The 5854-nt window shown below is 27.9% G+C and overlaps 1 long non-coding RNA gene across 1 annotated transcript; it reads left to right on the top strand.

Moving 5' to 3' along the window:
* The first annotated feature begins 3891 nt into the window (after positions 1-3891).
* LOC102616771 (uncharacterized) lies at positions 3892-4471 on the top strand. Its single transcript, XR_372801.2, has 2 exons — positions 3892-4036; positions 4123-4471. It is a non-coding gene; the product is annotated as an uncharacterized LOC102616771 (long non-coding RNA).
* Positions 4472-5854: the final 1383 nt, after the last annotated feature.

Raw genomic sequence — 5854 nt, 5'->3', positions numbered from 1 at the left:
TAGTTATAATATAATCCGGTGAGACCGGGGTCAAACCACATGGAGTTTTAAATCTAGTAAAACTAAGAAAATTAATTGTGGGGAAAAGAAATTATTTGAAATCAATTTAAAAATAAGCTAAGGTTTAGGATCCACTCTCTGTATTCAAACTATAATTTTAATACTCTGTCATTTATATTTTGCCTCACTTTTACCAATTAATTATTATATCATTTAATTTTATGTATGTGGATAAATATAGAATAAAGTACTTAATGTGTCACACTATATTAATGTGTCGATATTATGTCAAAATACTATAAAATCCAGTGAGATTTATAAATTAATATGATATAAAATAATTCGAAAAGAATTTAAAAAACTCCTTTGAGAAAATAATAATAATTAATAGTTTGAAACATTGAGCTTCACCCTTCACCTCAGCTTAATAAAATTAGTTACTCATATTGAAAGAAAGCACAACACTCTTTTTATTTGATAAACTTTTTGAAATATATTACAAAGAAAATTGATACAAATAGAAACAAGGAAAGAAAGAAAATCTTCAGTCTCGGCTTCCGCTTTCCAAAATTTGCTCTCTCGGCTTTTTGAAAAAGATCCCCCTCTGGCTTGCATCCCCTTGCCTTTTATAGGTAAGGGAATCGTCTTCTTTTCTTTTATTTTATTAATATTAATATTTTATTTTATTTTTATATTATATTATATATATATATATATATATATATTGAATTGTGTGATGGTCAGGAGGCGTGATGGCCTCCTGACCATCACCAACATGCTTTTGTTCTTTTTTTATTTTTTATTTTTTATTTTTTTATTTTATTTATTATTTATTATTACATCTCTTTAATTGTGTTCCAGTAGTTCTTCTTTGTTCCCGCTTTCAATTCTAATTCCATCTTTATTCCTGAAAAATATTTACAACATAAAAATTAACAAATTACGAATTAATTTAACATAAAATATATTTGGGGAGTATTAAAATAATTTAGAAATAAGGAACGCATTAATCGACACAATAAGTAAAAAATTAATAATTTTATCCTTATTAAATGTACACTTTTTAGTGTCAATCAGTAGTGTCAATCACAAAAAGTTGATTTAGCGACGATAACAATTTCGCCGCCATAGTGTGCTTTTTGCGATGGCTCTTTTTTTCGTCGCTATAAAATTTAATTCAAATCCATAATTAGCTACGAAGTGGTTCATTGCTAAAACTATGTTTGCAACATATGGTTTTTCATCACTATAGGTGTCTTTAGCGATGAAATAGATCATCGCTATAGAGTGATTTTCATCGCTAAATATGTACTTTTTGCGACAAAAATATTTATCGCAGTCTGTCAAAATTTTGTCACTAAAGATTTGGGCACCAAAATATTTTTTACCACTAAAATGTTTTGGTGACGAAAAAAATTTTGGTTGCAATCTGTTCTCTTTAGCAATGAATCTTTTATCGTTAAAAATGACAATTAAAAATCTTTTGTCACTAAACACCAACATTGTTGTAGTTTAATAAGAAGACGTCTCTATTTATAATAGAGCAAACCTATTTCCCTATATTAACTTAAACAAAAAATCTAAATGAGAATTATATTAGAAATAAAAGATTAAAACATAAACAACAATTGTCCCTAATTAAAATAAAAAATCCTAAAATAATAAAAATGCTAAAATCCTAAAATAACATCCTACATCAATGGATGGATATGATTACATTGATTTAATAACATAGATTTTTAATAATAATTTATTAATTGTATATAATCAGTCATTCTTAATTAACATTTCTCTTTCCTACTTATTTACTTATCCCTCCATAGTTTTTATTTTATTCTTTTAACTTATCTCTTACCTCGTTTCTATTTCAACTTCTCATTAGTTGTTTCACTTCCAACCTATTGACAGTATTTTCAAGCATTTGTAATAGAATTCCTACTTTCTATTTTTCTGAAGCACATATGCAATGTTCGGTCTTCAAAGTGTACTAATGGGAAAAAATTATTGATTTTTATTCAAGCTAATATTAATTGATTCACAGTTCCTCAACTAAAATTATAGATCAATAATGAAGCTTTTATCTTCGAAAGCTTCATTGTGTTTAATTTTATAATAATAGAGATTGAAAATAAATATTTTTTCTTCGAAAAAGAAAAGGAATAACAGATTATTGACTTTTGAAGCATTCTGCAGCTTTTCTATTTTTCAATGCAACAAGCTTTTGTTATACTGTGAAATCATGAAGAAGATGACAAAGAGAGAATAAAGAAAATGAATTAAGGAATGAGTAAATTGGAGAGAGAAAATATAGGCCTAAAAATCTATATTATTAACTATTTATAAATGTAGTCAGCATAATTAATTACATCTAATCCTGACCATTGATTAATCATTTATCCAAGGTTGAAAAAATCAGTTAAAATTAAGTGTAAGTTTATCTCATATATATATAATATTATATTTGGAAGCAGTAGCCCGAAACGAGATTACAAGAAATGGTAAGAAAGTACCCAATAGAGCCAACAAAAATTGCATGCACAATCACTAGCGATCTTCTAACTTTCTTAATTTGAATTTATAAATCAGGAAATCTGATTTGGTGCTCCCTGTCATGTACGTTATTGTGCACATTAGGCCATGTGTCACTTGATCATTGATCAAACTATTAGATGCTAATTAATAATTAATTGACACATGGCTTAATGTGTACAATAACATACACGACTGTGCGCACCAAATCAAAACCTATAAATAAGTAATTAAAACAATTATACATTAACAATGTTGAGATTAACAAATTAATTTGGTGAAAACAGTATTTCAGCTGAGGCATAAAATACAATTAAGTCTGCTACGAATATTCCATGGCCTATTGTAATAATTAAAGAGATTTCATGTTTACCTTCCTAATTAATAATCACTGAATTCATTTCATTGGCATTTAATGACTTTATAACCCCACACTATTTTATTTGCTTACCTAAGCGTTCCTTCAAAATATATCTACCCTTCCCTTTTAAATATATAATTATCTTTTGGCTATCATGAGATCTTTTATAGGGTGGGAATTTGCCCTATATAATAATATTCTTTATATTATATATATCTATATAACCTTAGATACTATATTCAATTAATGTATATATAAGATGAGTAGTTCAATTAAATATAACTATCAATTATATAGTTATTTTTCAAAATAATATGTTTATAACATACATACATTAATTAAGTGATTATTAATTAATTAATCATGTTTTTCAAAATAATTTTGGGAATCATGTTTTGTTGCAGTAAAGTAATGATCGTTTATCATCAATTGCTTTGTTTGTCTTCTTTTTGACAATTATAATTTTGGGAACATCAGATCATGTGTTTCACACTTGTCGCAATCATTTAAACAGCATATAAATATCTAAAAACTTTATTTTAAATTGCATCTCGAATGGTATGGGAAATAATGTGTCATATATTTACCAATTACTTAATATTTGTTTATAATTTTAGTTACATTATCTTATTATTTAATTAATTAATGTCATATCATTTGAGATGAAATTTTGTATTGTGATCATACCCGTTAATCTTACTCAATTATTTTGCGAAAAAACTTCAACCGTTGGTCCGTTGTCTATACATGCACTATTGCTTCCCTTCTTTTTGGTAGTTGATAATGGTATTTAATCAACGAGTTCAATGGTATTTATAACTTTGTCCGTCTTTTTTATTCCAATTATTTGTTTTGTGGACCATGTTGCGCACATGCAATAACTCTAGCCGTTAATCTTACCTACTTATTGTAGGATGAAAACTGAGCCGTTGATCCATTATCTAGAGTCTTCCATGGATTATATATATATATATGCTACGTTGGCAGTGCAGTGTCGGCTACTTGATCTATATATAAGATCAAACCAGAAATTAGAAATCGCTCAAACTCAACTACTTACCTTTTGAGTTTTGAATACGGTTCACCCGAAGCTAGCAAAGATCTTTTCTCTTTCTGACTTGAAGATCATGGAAACTCCTTGCGCAGGTTTATATATAGGCCATGCATTTTTAATTGAACATCATTTATAATTTTTATTTTAATACGTGTATTTTATAATATGAACTTTTCAGGTAATAACGATTGGACTGAAAGTTGGGGTGACCCATATCTTGGAAGTGTTGCTGATGATGAGGTTGTGGATCACAATCTTGATTTTCTTCTGATTTCTCAATATAGAGGGAACCCTAATCACGCTGGTTAAATATAAACAGAGTTACTCTTTTGGATGTGTTATATGTAATAATTGAATAAATGGTGGGCACCGTTCGTTGTCATTACCAGTCGATGGTTTCGCGTGAATGCCAGTTTGTTTTAGTTTAATTAGTAAGATCTCTTGAGATATGCAAGAGATTTTCTTTGTTTGTATTCATGCAATTTGTCTTTCTTAATAAATAAAATTATTGTGCATAGTATGTAATATTTTGTTTGTGCCATATCTTTTTAATTATGCTTTCTCTTTTCTTGAATATTTTTGTGAAACAAACTCTGGATATTTATTAGTAATCAACTAATGTTGTAGGTCGCAGCGGACAAGATCTTTATAATTAACGAAGAATGTTTTATTAGTTTAAATAGCACGTATCATCGTAAAAAAAAATGGCATTACAACTTTTTCTCCCATTTTTAAGAAGCATGTCCCTAATGACAACTTCCTCTCTGCTAAAATACAATTTCATCAAGGAATACTTTCTCTCTACTATCTAATAAAATTAGTGAAGACATCAGTAATATTTCAGGCTACGACTATTGGGAAAATATATTCTTTAAAAGCATATGTGTTTATTTAATTGTAATAAATATTTTTTTTCTGATTAATAAAATTAATGGGGTATTTTATTCAAATATCTTAATTGCATTAATATTTTTATTAAAGTCCAATTAATCATATTATATGTATTTATGTGATCACCATGTGGATTCACAGAAGACATAAATACAAGTTATCTTATGATTAAATAAATTTAGTTCGCAGTTGAATAATAAAGTTGGACACTTTATTTAGGTATAGACTGTAATAAATTTATTGAATGATTTATCTTAATCATGTATGAATTTATTGATGTAGTACGACTACATTGAACAGGATCACATATGAAATTTAATTAACTTTATAATAACTGTCAGACTTATTAAATCTCATAGGCATTGATTTTACTGTAATCTTAATCTTGAGTTAATTGTGATTTCATGATTGTAATTGTTATTCCATTTGAGTTACCAATGGGCACGACACATACTTATGATCAAGATTACCTGGTATCTTGGTGGGAGCAATTATGAGTATTGGAGTTATGGATTAACAATATAGAATTTGTACAACACATCTCTTGATGGGTTTTCAGCACTTGATCATAGAATTCTCTGGCCAGAGTGTGTCAACATATTTAGTATGTTGAAAATGATCATTAGAGAAAACCAGTAAGTATCAAGGAACAAGATGTAATTAAATTGATTGGACAGTTAAGATATCGATTTAATTAATGATGTGGTATAAAGGATTGTGCAGTAAAGAAATTAATGTGGCTTAGGACGAATTATTAGTCGAGCATACAATTATGGAGGTCAATTCCAATCTTTTAGTAGAGTAGATTTGGAATTAAATAATTAGGCTAGTTTAATTACAGGCCTAATTGTTATAGCCACTATTGTATGTTCACAATTGATCCCCGAGTTAGCTTATTTAATTGACTGCACCACTACTGGATTAATAAGTAAGATAACTAGTTATTTGGGTCAAAAGCCTAATTATATCATTTAGTGGGAGGCTCTATTTAATTAGCTTATGTGTAAGGGGCCTTATGT

The sequence above is a fragment of the Citrus sinensis genome, chromosome 3 (assembly GCF_022201045.2).
Source record: "Citrus sinensis cultivar Valencia sweet orange chromosome 3, DVS_A1.0, whole genome shotgun sequence".
Classification (NCBI taxonomy): Eukaryota; Viridiplantae; Streptophyta; class Magnoliopsida; order Sapindales; family Rutaceae; genus Citrus; species Citrus sinensis.
The sequence above is the reverse complement of the archived record's forward strand: the minus strand, read 5'-3'. Positions and strand labels throughout refer to the sequence as shown.